This window comes from Ipomoea nil, unplaced genomic scaffold, assembly GCF_001879475.1.
Source record: "Ipomoea nil cultivar Tokyo-kokei standard unplaced genomic scaffold, Asagao_1.1 scaffold0506, whole genome shotgun sequence".
NCBI classification, from domain to species: domain Eukaryota; kingdom Viridiplantae; phylum Streptophyta; class Magnoliopsida; order Solanales; family Convolvulaceae; genus Ipomoea; species Ipomoea nil.
Window position 1 is genome coordinate 171,984 of NW_017616934.1, and position 15,220 is coordinate 187,203.

Below are 15,220 nucleotides of genomic sequence, written 5' to 3' on the forward strand. Positions count from 1 at the left end.
ATATAATGTGTTATAATTTATAAATTGCGTTTATTACATTAATGATAGGGCATTCCGATCATATATGAATCAATAAGGACAAAGAGCAACAAATCCTTTCAAGTTTGAGCATGTAAAGGTAAAATACAATAATGTTTACTTATTAATTTATTTGTTAGCTAGATTACAAATAATATTTACTATATTTTCATTTGTTTTTCTAGTGTCCTCAACAATCGAGTGATTTTGAGTGTGGATATTATGTTATGAAGTATATGCATGAACTATGCACAAAATATTCCACATTCACTTCTTTGGATAAGGTACATATAAAGTGATATTAAATAAGTATTTGGTAATAATTGAATTAATTATAATTGATTACTAATATAATTAATAATTTATTTGTAGGTTTTTCAAGACACTATGACATATTCCATTGAAGAAATTGATGAGATTCATGAGATGTGGGCCAAGTATTTTTATAATGAATGTGTATAAGTGTGTGTATCATGATGGAGTACTTAGATGTTGATGGTTGGATTATATTGTCTACTATATATATTAGTTTGGATTATATATTATGGATTATTGTAGTTTAGTTTGGATTGTAGTGTGGATTACTATTTTGAATTGTGATGTAATTTGGATTATATTGTGAATTGTGAAATATAATCGTGTTAATTAATATTGTGTTGGAGGATATTATTGTGCATGATTGATTTTACTGTAGCAAGGTGAACAAAATTGATGAAAAGAATTTTTTTTAAATATAAATGGGCGTCTGTTCTTTGCTAGGAACAAACGCCTAAACTGCGAAATTTGCAAAATCTGGTAGGAACAGGCGTCAGTTGTTTTCAATAGTTGAGAATACGCGACTGCGAACAACAGACGCCTAAAGAAATAAGTTCATAAACACCTGTTGTAAAAGAGACGCCTATAGCTCCAAACAACAGACGTGAATCACCTGTTTTGTACTAGTGATAAAATTCGCAATCAGGAGGAGAGGGAGAATACAATTTTACCTTAAATACAACTCAACTCATTCTTGAAAATCCCTAAAACTCCTGCAAACCTTCGATCAGCTTATAGGATACGATGGGAGGCGCATCGGAGAAGACGCAACCTCTTCTTCTGCCCCAAGATATTCTCGTCGGAATCCTCTCCAAGCTCCCCGCTAAATCGCTAGTACGATTCAGGTGCGTTTCTAAATTCTTTTGCGCTCTCATAGCCGACCATGGCTGTCCTTGACACTTCCCACTAGGGCGGGCATCCTCATCGCTATCATACAGCCAAAGCGGCTCTCCTCCCGTTCCTCCCATGTGTATTACACCATAAATTTCAGCGAAGGGCAGCCGGGAATGCTCCAAGCCAACCGTCTTGGCTACTTGGACGCTGAACCATTTTTGGAAGGCTGTCTACACTCCTCCTCGGATGGCCTGATTTGTATGTCCAGACCCAATGGAGATGTCGTTGTTTGCAACGTTTGCACGGGACAACGTATTTCCCTTCCGATAATCCGAAAAAAAAATGATGAATGAGTTCCTTCCACTCAACAACACCCCAAATTTACTAATTAATGATATAGATGGGCAAGATTGGACATGTCTTCTATGTCATATACATTCATGGAGGGGCAAATTTCACCGTGAATTGCCCTGGATGACATGACTATGTACAATAATGATACACACGTTCATGAAATACACACCCTTAATATTCATATACAATGGATCTATTGATAGTATATTACTAACACCAATAATAATTATGCTACTAATATTATACTAATTAACTATACAAGGTAATGATCTTTTATTCTAATATACATAATTTCCTTCTACTAATATGTGATCAATTCTCATCAAATATGGCCTCCAAATTGATTATTTCATTTTAGACTTCCACCTAATTGAGCGACCAATTATTTATTTCTTTTTGTGTATCACTCTCCACCCATTAAAAAAACATCTTGACCTCAAGTTGTACAGAGTGATAAAATAGGACCATATTGTGCGCGGAAGTTCATGCCACCCCGGTAGGCGGTGGATTTGTAGAAAAAACGATTCAAATGATTTTTGTGTGTGATCATGACCTCTGAATGACCCACGTACTCTCTTAGCTTGCCTTGCCTTCTAATACTCCAAAATGTCATCTAATGATGGGTGATCTTGTGAAAGTTTTACATCCTCCTCTCGTTTGAGTCTCACATCATAACCATTTTCTTGTTGGATCCGTTGGTAGAAAAACAAATAATAATCCAATAAATAAGATTATTATTTTTCTGGAAAGTAAGGGAAGGAACAAGTTTAGTATACATAAGTGACAATTCTACCTGGAACATGTTAAATTTTGGAAGATTAATCTTCAAAACAAATTGATGCCCATAAACAGGGGGATCAAATTGCTCAATTCCCATTAATGGTGAAGCAATATTACAGAGCAGAAAATGGACATAGTTAGGGTGATTTGTGTGGTGTTTGGATTTGTAGTGTGTTTGAAGGGAATCAACTATTTGGGTTAAAGTATGTATGGAATGTTGAATTGAAGAGCTTTCAAGGCTTGTATGTAATAATGGTTTTGGTCATGAAGTTGCTGACGGATTTCGAACAAATTAAGATTCTACCCACTGTTGAGAAGCCGAATGATTTTGTGGGGTGATATTAATAGCAATGTAAAATAGAGATCAATGAAACTTTTAAAGATTTTTTTTTTTCATTTTTTCCTTTCCTCAAATAATGACTCTATAAGTTCCTTTCTTCGCGAAAAACAAAAATAATAATAATAATAAATAAAAAAATTCAGTGTATCCAATAGTTAAAGCTAGGACAAAAAAAAAAAAAAAAAAACAAAACTAGTAGTGTCAAAAAATATAAATATTTGCAACTAAATATAAATTTAAAAATCATTTCTATATATATGAACCTTAAAAAAAATCATATAATACTCCAATAGCGATATTATGATATATAGTATTAACCAAATGGCACCTAAATATAATATCACCACTCTAATAAAAACATTCCATACAGATCGGAACACGTGAACTAATGCAGAACATATATGGCAAATGAAGTATTTTCTGGTATATGTTCAGAATATGTATAGAATTGATATGGTCCTCGAAAGTATAGAAAGATAACAGAATTCAGAATATGTATAGAATTGATCTTGGAAAGATAAAACCAAAATATTATTTCAGTCTTGACTACTCAAATCCAAGTTGTAGAGAAAATGTGATATTAAGGGAAATGTAAAACAATAGATTGCAGTTGTATTCCCTTAGCTTCCCCCCATAAATTGCAGCAGCCAGCAGAGCAGCTACAAAAGACAATAGCAAAACTATATTAAAAGCAGTTCAGACAAATGTAATAATTGCCTCTAAGTTTGTAATATGTATAAGAGAAGAGAAGAAAAGAATGAATCAATAAATATAATGAAGCTGTCAAAGGAATGAATCAAATTGATCTGATCAAAGTGGAAAATTTATATAAGGAGAATATGGAAAGGTAAAGGAATAAAGGGAAAATAATAATGTCAAAACTATACACTATATATATATATATATATATATATATATATATAGAGAGAGAGAGAGAGAGACTGAGTAAAGCCTAGCTCCAAGATACACTTAGAGACTTAATGAAAGGCTAATTTAAGGGAGCAACTAACATAACTCTTTTAATATTCACATAACTTATTTGAGATATCCCGGCCTCATACAAAATTATTATATTCCGCCAAAGTAGTAAAAAAGAGGAAATAAGACACATGATCATGTTTAAACAAAATTAGTGACGGTGCAATAAAAGGACAAAATTAAAGTCTACCTCCAAGTGACAACTTAATTTAATTTGGGATCCAGTGAACATAAAGTAAACTATATATGAAGTTTGTTAAGGATGTATATATAGAAAATAATGGATCGGAATTACAAAAAGAATATAATTATATTGTTTACAACCTAACCTAGCTAGCTAGCAATATAAAGTTGAGTATGAAGTTTAATAAAATAATACAAATACAAAAGAACCAGAAGATTGGATATAAGAATATAATGTATGTCTCTCCATCTAAGTTATGCTAAGGGACATATATTAAACAATTAAATTAAAGGATCTATTGGACCTCATCTAATTAATTTTCACATAAAATTAAAGCAAGCCTCCTTTGCTTTGCTTTGCTTCTCTTCTAGAACCTAATTATTCCAAAAACACTTTAACTCCTCCTGATAGGATAGTGCCTAATTAAGCAATATAATGGTTAGTGTGGGATATGACATTGGACTCACTAATTTTACTCACTAATGGTTAGTGTGGGATATGACATTGGACTCACTAATTTTACTCCAAAATGGAATGGAAGCTAAGCATGCAGATGCAGTGAAATAAATAAGTTTCAAGTCACATTTCAAATTAACACTCCTTTCCATCTCCACATTTTATTCAATTTGTTTATCCATATATGGATCACATGATTTTACTCAATCCACATTGTTAGCTAGGCATTTATATATTTAAGTTTACATTCCAATTTCGATCAGTTTTTCTATCTGTCCATATATAAACATATTGTCTAATCCAGTCATCAACAAACCAAAAGTGCACATCTATCTATCCTGAATATATATATATATATATATATATATATATATATATTCACAAGCTAAGGTAGAATAGAAAGCTATTTTCTGAAATATATAGATCGAGATATACCTGTACATGCAATGATATAAGCCAGCCAGCACAAACATGTTTCAGCTGCCCTGAAGGTCAAGCTCTCCGCTGTTATAGCTTGAATTATCAGTATACAGTTCCTGCCATCCTTTCCATTTCTCACCAGCTTTCAAAGGCAAGTTGACAATCAAGTCAAAATTAAAGATCTACTATTGTCAACAATATCAGGCTATGAAGATTCAAATTTCAAATATCAAATTATCCCACTCCAACGGATATATTTGATTGCCTATAAAAAGCCATGAAGACTTGAAGATACAAGACAGAGGTGCAATACACACGGATAAACAAAGTGCAAATTCAAAAGTGCAAGTGCTCAAATATTCTTAGAGACTTAGTCTGAATAGTCTCAAATCTAGTTGGAGAGAGATACAATTACATTTGTATTTGTAATTGTAAAAAGAGTATAGCTGTGTGCAAAATACTCTAGTGAGTGTAGCTGTGTGCAAAACACTCGTAGTTGCTAAGTGTAGCTGTGTGCAAGACACTTGGTTGGCGTTGAGTATAGCTGTGTGCGAAATACTCGGAGTTGAGTGTAGCTGTGTGCGAGACACTCGGAGTTGGGTGTAGCTGTGTGCAAGACATCCGGAAGAAGTGCTTGTGTAGCGCTTATTCACTATTGTAACTGTGTGTGGAAAATAGTGAATTACTCCAAGAAGTGAATGGAGTAAAGTAGACTAGGAAGATTACGCCACTTCCGAACCACTATAAATTGTCTCTCTCATTTACATACCACACTTACATAATTTTCTCTATTTATTTATTTTATCCGACTAACCCGTTTACTATTCACAGTTAATCTTAATCTTTAGGGTTTAGTGTGTTTTCACGTATGCATGTGACTCAAACTTCTCGAGCTTAAATATTGAATTATTCTAAGCAAGTTTGACGTGTTGCATGTAACGTTCGTTACACGGTCGACGTGATACGATATTTATTTACAATCTTGAATATTATTATTATATATTGAGTGCACCATCACCTTTATATATTCAAGATATCTCTGTCCCACTTTACATATCATCTGTACCCATCTTACATGCGCATTTAAATTATCGGTTGGGCATAACTCTTTACATACTATTATTCCGCTGTGTAGTTTTAAACTTACTCTATTTACTTGTTACTTAGAGTTGAAGTTACCAAAGAGTTATTTATTTTGAAAAAGCGTGAAAGTCTATTCACCCCCCCCCCCCCCCCCTCTAGACTTTCACCAACCTATCGGGACCAACAATTGGTATCAGAGCGGTTGTCTATTCGAGTCAATTTTGACTGCTAGACAGATCTCAAAAATCAAGATGATGAAAAGAGATATAGCTCTTGCCCAAAACTTATTATTTTACTTAGAGAAATTTAATGATTGGAAAATTCGCATGCAGGTACATCTATCGGCATTACATGATGAAATGTGGGAAGTGGTTACGAGCGGTCCTATTGAGATTTTACAAATCAACACCTCATCCGTACAAACAAGTGACACTCCACAATACATTCCAAAACCAAAAGCGGAATGGTCTCGTGAAGATAGAACAAGAAATAACTTGGACAATATTGCCAATGATATTTGTTTAAATCTATCGATGACACAATATTTCCAAAAGTCCGAAAATGTCAATCCGCGAAGGAAGTTTGGGAAACACTCATTCAAATTGGTGAAGGAGACGAGCAAGAAAAGGATAATAAGCTCACCATAGCATTAAAGAAATTTGAGGATTTCAAAATGCTAAACGGCGAGAATATTACCGACATAGAAACAAGATTTGCCAAAATCTTAAGAGAGATTAATGATCTTGGAAAAGATATTAATCAAAAAGAAATCTCACTCAAAATTCTACGTGGTCTACCATCTACATGGGACATGAAGGTCACGGCCATGAGAGATCATAGGGATCTAAAAACCCTATCAACCGATAAGCTCTTTAGTGATCTAAAAGCTTATGAATTTGAGATGAAATCAAGATTAGAGGAAGATCATGAAGAAAAGAACAACACGCTTGTAGCTGAGCAACCATCAACTTCAAGGTCAGTACAAAATGTTGAATTATTGCCTAATGATCAATTTGCTCTCTTTGTCAAGAAATTTAGGAAAATCATGAAGAGAAGCAACTACAAGAAAAATCCACAAGGGAAATCGTGGAATGCAACAAAGAACTCAAAGAAATAAATAGTTGAGGAAGACTCAAATTTGTGCTACAACTGTAGAAAGCCTAGGACACTTTGCAGCTAGTTGTCCACACCCCAAGGTAAGTAAAAATCAATATACAAATATTTCTAACTCTCAACAGGAAGAATTCAAGACCAAAGATAAAAGGTTCACAAAGGAAAGAAGAAAAGCACTTATTAGTGACCCACTTGAGATAAGTGAGTCAGAAGAATCTTCAAGTGATGAAAGTGACACCTCAAAGGATGACAATCCAATGTTTTGCATGAGCATCTCCAACAACACACCCTACGAGGACATGTGTCTTATGGCAAATGGAAGTGAAGAAAATGACACTACTACAAAAATGAACATATAAGTATAGCTTTACACTACACCTCTTAATAAAGGTGTAGTGAATAGTTGAAACAAATAAGAATACACTACACCTTTATTTTAAAGGTGTAGTGAAAAATAATTTCGATTAAAAAAAAAAGAAAAAATAAAATATTTTTGGATTTTTCGTGGCACGTCCAGGAAAATAGTGTCGCGAAAAGTTAAATAATAAAATATTATTTAACTTTCCGAGACACCCTCTTTTAGGGGTGCCACGAGAAATTTAACAATAAAATATTTGATAAACTTTTCGAGTCACCCTCCAAGAGAAGGTGCCTTGGAAATTTTATTATTATTTTATTATTTAATTTTCCCGAGGCACCTTCTCCAATGAAGGAGCCGTGGAAAATCCTCCAAATCTGATATGTTTTTCCAATATTTTTTTTTCTTTTTAGAAAATCACACCAAAATCTAAATTATTTCACTCTAATCTGTCCATCTTCTCCGCTCAAATGTCACTCTGCCTCTCCCTTTTTCTCTCACTCTCACCCGACGCAACCACCGCCTCCACCGCCACAACCGCTGACTCTGACTCTCACCCTCTCAGATCTGTCTCCTCCACCGGCCGTCGACGCTCCTGCCACGCTCCACCGCCACCGTCGACACAACGCCTGCCTCAGCCACCGCTGGCGTTGGAGATATCGCTGCCAAACCCCCCGTCGCTGACAATGACCCTGGTGCTGATCTCCCAGATCTGATTTCGTCCTGGTGATGACGACTTGAGAGCATCGAGGCCCTGAAAAAGCCTAATGTCCTCTCTCTCGACGCCTTCTACCAGAACGAACTCCCTTTTCTCCTCCGGCAACGGAACCCTAATCCGAACCTCACCAAGCTCATGCAATAAACGAGGTCGGAATTCGGCGGAAGAGTGGAGAAGCCGAGGTCCGAGACGGAGAGACTGGAGAGTGGAGAAGCTGAGAAGCGGAGAAGGGTAGGGCTAATCCGCAACTCAAAGTCAAAATCAGGAACATAACCAAAGGAAAAAACCTCCAGCTCGTGTATCTCACACAGAGGTATACTCGTGATCCGAATCTCTAGTCTTTACCGGTTCTTTTTGTTCTATGTTCACCATTTTATTGATTCTTGCTATAATTTTATATTTTATTGGTTCTTACTGCATTGAGGTTAATTAAGTTGAACTCAATTGTGCATTGGATTGAGTATGCTCTTTATTTCCTAGCTTTCAGGGTCCTTAGAGTTGTTATCTGCATTTTCTGTGCATTGGATTGAGTATGCTCTTATTCATCTTATATTGTTGGAAAGTTGAATAAATGTTAGTGTTCAAACGTTTGTATCTACAAATGCACAAGCTCATACTTTTTATGATTTCAATTATATATAACCTTTTAAGTTATTGGAGTGGAGAACATTCAGCTGGCCTGTAATTTATGCATCATAATTCCTACTTGTCATTACATTTATGGAATGAATAAGCATTTATGACAGAACTGTTGTATTCATTTCTTGGTTAGACTATATACTTCTCCCTCCAATATTGACCGGAAGGGCACCGTTCCTTCCACACCCAACACGAACACCATTAATTTATTTGATTTCAATAGTTTAAATTCAATTTTTGATTTTGTTAATATGATTGATACTTTCATGTTATTCAGTTTTTTTGGTTTTGCATAGCTCATAGTCAATGGGCTTTGCATCTCTTGGTTCGCCTCAAGGGAAGAGGTCTTCTTTTGCAAGACTTGGAGGCAAAGTTGAAATATCCAAAAGAAGAAGCATCAATTGGTTTAACTTTGTGGTGTATGAATTCTTCAACCCAATTCAACTAATAACTGTCATTTGCCCAAAGAGCATCATCATTGGTTTAACTTTTGTTGGGTTTTTTCTTAGGTGGAAGGCAAAGGAATGTAAAGTTAGCTAATTTAATTCACCTTGGTTTGTGGCTCAACTCAATTATGTTTAAAGGACTTTATGGTGATTGCATTCTCCCAAATTACATAGGTGAATAAAAGGACTTTTGTGGAGCTGCATGTTGGTGATGTAATACGGTTTGGACAGTAAGTAATTACCTGATTTTTTTTCTCCTTTTTGTTTTTGATACAGACTGCTTAGTATTGCCTTATTGTTTTGGGGATATTGGTTGAATAGTGGTGGACTTGTGGCAGTATAAATTTAATTTCCCGAAGTATGATGCATTTATGTATTCTTAGATTTACTTCAATGCTATATAAATTCATAATGTCTCATAGAAGAAAAGACGCTACATTTATGATGAAATGTCCACCAGTAGTTTCTTTCTTGAAGTTGTATGCTTACTTCTATCATTCAAATAGAACTATAATGTATATTAATTAATTTATATTTGGATAATTAAAATTAAACTATAATAATCTTCTTTGTTAATGTGTTTGCACTTTACGACTTTAGCCAGGTAGTATTTACAAATATAGAGGGTTTCTCCCTTAAAGATGAATTTCAAAAACCTTATTTTCATTTAGCAAAATTGGTTGTTTTAATTCCCCAGGGGTTCTGATTCAGATTTTGTAGCGGCTGTAGAATTCCTATGTCTGGCTGGACAATTTCATTGCAGATTTCTTGACATGCATGACTGAATCTGTGCTTATTTCAATCTCGTCGCAGCTTCTACGCATCGAAGAGGAACTTGGGCTAGAGTACATCCACGAGCATACAGTTGGAAAAATTTGTGATGTTGGATTCGTTGATGACAACATTCGTTAATGACAGATTTGGTTAGTATTGATTTTCACTAAGGCAATGTGGCATTATAGATTAGTTAGTGGTTTATATAGACATTATGCCCTTGTGGGGTGATCACTTTTGGGTCACATGTAAAACATTGTTTTAGTGGCAATGAATAACTCCTTTAAAAAAAATATTTCTTTATTAAATTTTTCTTCTTGGTAATTTTTTCTTTATATATATATATATATATATATATATATATATATATATATATATATATATATATATATATATATATATATATATTAAATGGTAATGTAACACCCCGTGTTACGACCCCTAAAACCAATTAATCACTTAACCAATTATCCAAAGAAAGAATTAAATTATAGCAATTAATTAGGAAAAGGCCCACCATAGTCTGTGGGCCCTCATCTCTAAACCCAACCCCTAGTCCTAAAAGGAATAGAGTTAGCAAGCCTATAGTATTTGGACCCTAAGTAAGACTCTTAGATATATAAATAGGGAACATAGGAGGCACCTAGAACCCCCACCACAATAATCTCTCACCACACCAAGAATTCCAAGAATTCCCCTAGGAGAAATCAAGAAAGAAAAAAGCTTAAAGAAAGACCCTTCATAGCCAAGGAATTAATTAAGGCTAAGAGGTAATCCATGTCTCAACAAAACCTATTTTCATAGCTATGATTCCCCTCTTAGGATTTCCCCATATTCTTGTGTGTTGATGATTCGTTATATTGATCTTGATAATTGGTGTTATGATTCCATGGGTAATCTTGATGATCTTGATGATGATAAGAGGTTCTTGATGATCATATGAGGTTCTTGATGATTATGTGATGTTCTTGATGATTATGTGATGTTCTTAATGATTATATGATGTTCTTGATGTTTATGTGATATTCTTAGCGAATCTTGATATTAGAAGATGAATTGTGTTCTTGTTGATTAAAAGTGATTAGAACCCTAAGTTGTATTGTGAAACTCCTATGGTATTATTCTTGGTGTATTGGGTGGAAATTCACATGTTCGGGTATTAATTAGGTTTAGGAAAGCATGATAGGATATGTGTCGTATGTTTCATGCTTTTGATCCGTTAATTGTCTACGTGTTGTTATCAATTGCGTTTGAAAGTGTCTAAGCATGGTTCCGGGTTCCACGAAGGTTCCCAGGGCGTTTTTGTGATGAAAGAGTCAGTGGGGGGTAGGTGGGGGTAGGGGACCCGCCACCTACCCGCGGCCAATATTAACGTTGCCGGCAGCGGGCAGCTGCCCGCCGGGCACCCGCTGCCCGGCACCACGACGCCGGCGGGCAGCCGGCGGGTGAACCCTCACCCACCGTCTACCCGCTGGAAATTACCCTACCTTGGGATTTTGGCTTCTCCGATTTGATGTTCCCCCGATCCTCGTGGTGTCCCAACGGACTCTGTCTATCGTGCCTTTGTCTAGTTTGATATTTCGGGTACCGTTCGTAGGTTGTATGAGTCTTATATATTGCATGCTAGTTGAATTGGTACCCCGTTGGCCTAGGTGTAAGAAGTATGAACCCCTTAGGATCACTCTTAGTATATGGATGATCACGCATAGGTTTCGTTATACGATTTCTCCTCCTTCCCAATGTGCTAATGTGGGCTGCATGTGCTTGCTATGTGTTATGTGTGCATGATACCCCAATTCGGTTGCGATCGAATTGGTTATTCCTGAGCTGCGGTTCAGAAGCTGGCTACGGTCAGATTTACACTCTTGGGCTGCGGTCCACCGTTTGGTTGCGATTAAACGTTTCTACATGAGCTGCGGTTGATATTTCCGGGCTGCGGTCAGATGACTACTCTTGGGCTGCGGTCCACTGTTTGGTTGCGATCAAACATTATGATGAGCTGCGGTTCATCGGTCGGTTGCGATCGACCCCTCCGTGTTGCGATACGGGGCAGGGTGCTTCGGGGCCGTGTCAGAGCTATATGCGCTGACCCTCATGTATGCGCATGCGATTGGTCCTGTGGCGCCAACAAAGTGTGCTATGTGATGAGATATGGATGGTTTGATGTTATGATTTTTACGAAGGCGTGACCATAGGACACATGCTAGTGAACTATATATGCTTGGTTATGATTATTGACTGTGCTTATCTATATCTGTGCCCTACGTTGAGAATTGTGTGTGCTTGGTTATGTCTGTTGATTGTGTTTATCCCTATCTGTCGAGTCTATTCCCTGTTTGAAAGCTAGAGTCTCTTAGGATATATCTTCATGCTTCGAAATGGTTTTCTTATATCTATGTATATATCTATATGTATTGTATTTCAACGCGTTGGAGTGGGTTACCAGCATCTCTCGCTGAACAGATATATTTGGCTTTCAGGCACAGAAGAGTAGACACTGGAGCGCGCTAGAACCTTGAAGCGTAGAAGTAGTTAGTTTCCCTTTCGGCCTGCGTGCCATGATTATGTATTTGCATTATTGAGGATATTAGTTAGTTAGCCTGTGCACCTGAGTTCTCTAGCTCAGGTGTGGCATAGCACCCCGTACTCTTTATATTATGTTTTGGGAATTAATGAGATTTCACCTTATTTATATAAGCTTCAAAAGCTTGAAAATTTCGGGGTGTTATAGTTAACTTTCCGAGGCACCCACTTGTAAGTGGGTGTCTCGGAAACAAATTAATAAAATAATAAAAAAGGACTATCCGAGGCACCTGCAGCGGAGCAGGTGCCTCGGAAAGTCCATATTAAAAAATTAAAAAAAATCATCCTCCACTTTCCGAGTCACCCTTTACGGGTGACTCGGAAAGCGGAGGACAATCACAGTCTCCAAGATCCGAGTCACCTGTACAGGTGACTCGGAAAGTGTTTTATGGGTGACTCTAAAAGCTTTTTTTGTACTAGTGTGAGGTAACATCTAATTCTTATGACTCTGTAAATTCTTCATTTTCTAGAGAGTCCTTCTTTCAGTTAATGGAAGAATGTCAAACCGTAATGGACACTCACTCTCAACTCAAAGAGCGCAATTGTCTTTTGATTCTTGAAAAAGATCAAATAAATGAAAAATTGCAAAATGCTCTACTTGAAGTGAAAGACTTGAAAGATAAAATTATTTGTCTTCAAGAAGAGTGTAAATCAAGGGAAGTGAGAGAACACAACCTCAGAGAGGTTATAGCAACATTTACACATTCATCCAAAATAATGGACAAAATGGTAAATATGCAAAAACCCTCAAGTGATAAAATCGGACTTGGTTATAATCCATCGTGTTCTCAAGCCTCCAAAAACTTGGCCAATTCTACTACCACTTTAAATAATAAAGTTCAAATAGTAAAATTTGTAAAAGGTCAAGAAAGCACAGTGAGACAAGGAATTGGTCACCAAACTAATGTCAAAATTAATGCTGTTAGGCCGAAGCCTCAAAGAAACAATATTTCGCCTAAACAGTATGAAAAAAGACAAAAGTTTGTTCCTAGATGGAAATACACCAATGAGTCTAGTGCACAAAGCCCTCATAGGAGAATGGGAAGGAATCCAAGAATTGAGGCAGGGAGATTTTATCCTTCTAGACAAGATTGGTTTGATGATACTAAACCATGGACCAAGTCCAGATTTAATGCCTATCATAGGCTCAAACAATCTACCTCCCACGTGCCAAAAAATCGAGTAAATTTTCAAAAACCTGGCACAAAAATTGTTTTCAAAAATTAAATATGATTATAATATGTTTAATGGTTACCAATCACCTAGACTTAGATCAGTGAGTACAAGGTGGATTTGGGTACCAAAAATAACTAACACCCAAGGACCCAAGTCAAGTTGGGTACCTAAAAATGTGTAATTTATTTGCAGGAAGTTTGGTACTTCGATAGTGGATGTTCTAGACACATGACTGGAAATAAATCTAGTCTTGATGAATCTTAAAAATATCGAAGGACCAAAAGTCGTATTCAGTGGAAATGAACGATACGGCATAACAAAAGGAATTGGTACAATATTTCGAAATGGTTTGAAAATCGAAGATGTATCCTTTGTTGAAGGTCTAAAATTCAACTTGTTAAGTACAAGTCAATTTTGTGACAAAGGATATCTAGTAGAATTCTTCAAAGACAAGTGCCTAAGTGAAGAATAATTCCTAGGGAGAAGTCGTGCTCGAAGGAATAAGGAAGAAAAATATGTATGTTGTGGATTGGAACACAAGCAAAGAATCAGTGTGCCTACTAGCAAACAACTCACACGCAACAAGTTGGGAATGGCATAAGAAGTTGAATCATCTAAACTTCAAGACTATCAACAAGCTAGCAAGAAACAAACTCGTTGAAGGTCTACCCGACAGTGTCTACAAGAAAGATCAAATATGTGATGCTTGCCAAAGAGGAAAGCAAGTCAAGTCATCTTTCAAATCCAAAGCTCAAGAATCTACAACAAGACCGCTAAGTCTACTACACATGGATCTTTTCGGTCCAGTAGACCCAGTAAGTCTAAGTGGTAAGAAATATACACTAGTTGTTGTTGATGATTTTTCCAGGTACACATGGACGATATTTCTCAAGAAGAAAAATGAAGTAGAGCAAAAGTTGCCAGAACTACTCAAGCTACTACAAAACGAGAAAGACTTGAAAATTGCAAAGATCCGAACCGATCGTGGAACTGAGTTCGTGAATCAAGTAACTGAAGCCTACTGCAATTCTCAAGGAATTCTACATCAATTATCTGCCGCACTTACACCTCAACAAAATGGTGTAGCCGAAAGAAGATATAGAACGCTAAAAGAAGCCGCACGAGTGATGATTACGTCAGCCGAGCTACCTAAAAGATATTGGGCTGAAGAAATCAACACCGCTTGCTATACGCAAAATCGAAGCTTGATACACAAGTCTTACAATAAGACTCCGTACGAATTATGGAAAGGGAGAAAACCTAAACTTAATTATTTCCATACTTTTGGCATCAAATGTTTTATTCTTAATAATGGTAAAACATATCTAAAGACTTTTGATGAGCGTGCAGATGAAGGAATATTTTTGGGATATTCATCTACAAGCAAAGCATTAAGTGTATTGAACAAAAAATCAATGGTGGTAGAAGAATCAATTCATGTTACATTTGATGAAGCTCATAAGAAGAAAACCCAGAGAAACAAAAATGATCAGGAAAGATGTCAAGTTGAAAAATCATTTAATGATACTGACATATCTTTTAAAGATCAAATTATACAGGGTATGGAGCAATTGGACATTGATTGCAATAGTGAAGGACACGTGGAAGCTAATGAAGATTCACATGTGGTAAATCAAAATTCTCAAGTTGA

The 15,220-nt window shown here is 36.2% G+C and overlaps 2 long non-coding RNA genes across 4 annotated transcripts; both read left to right on the plus strand.

Annotated features, from left to right (window-relative positions):
* The first annotated feature begins 83 nt into the window (after positions 1-83).
* Positions 84-14,911, plus strand: LOC109173944. 2 transcript variants are annotated; one of them, XR_002052983.1, is made up of 4 exons: positions 84-118; positions 204-302; positions 391-509; positions 14,901-14,911. It is a non-coding gene; the product is annotated as an uncharacterized LOC109173944 (long non-coding RNA). The 2 variants fall into 2 exon arrangements; XR_002052982.1 differs by lacking the exon at positions 14,901-14,911 and having other exon boundaries at positions 391-664.
* LOC109173945 lies at positions 7,682-10,118 on the plus strand. 2 transcript variants are annotated; one of them, XR_002052984.1, is made up of 4 exons: positions 7,682-8,264; positions 8,868-9,009; positions 9,100-9,266; positions 9,734-10,118. It is a non-coding gene; the product is annotated as an uncharacterized LOC109173945 (long non-coding RNA). The 2 variants fall into 2 exon arrangements; XR_002052985.1 differs by having other exon boundaries at positions 8,887-9,009.
* Positions 14,912-15,220: the final 309 nt, after the last annotated feature.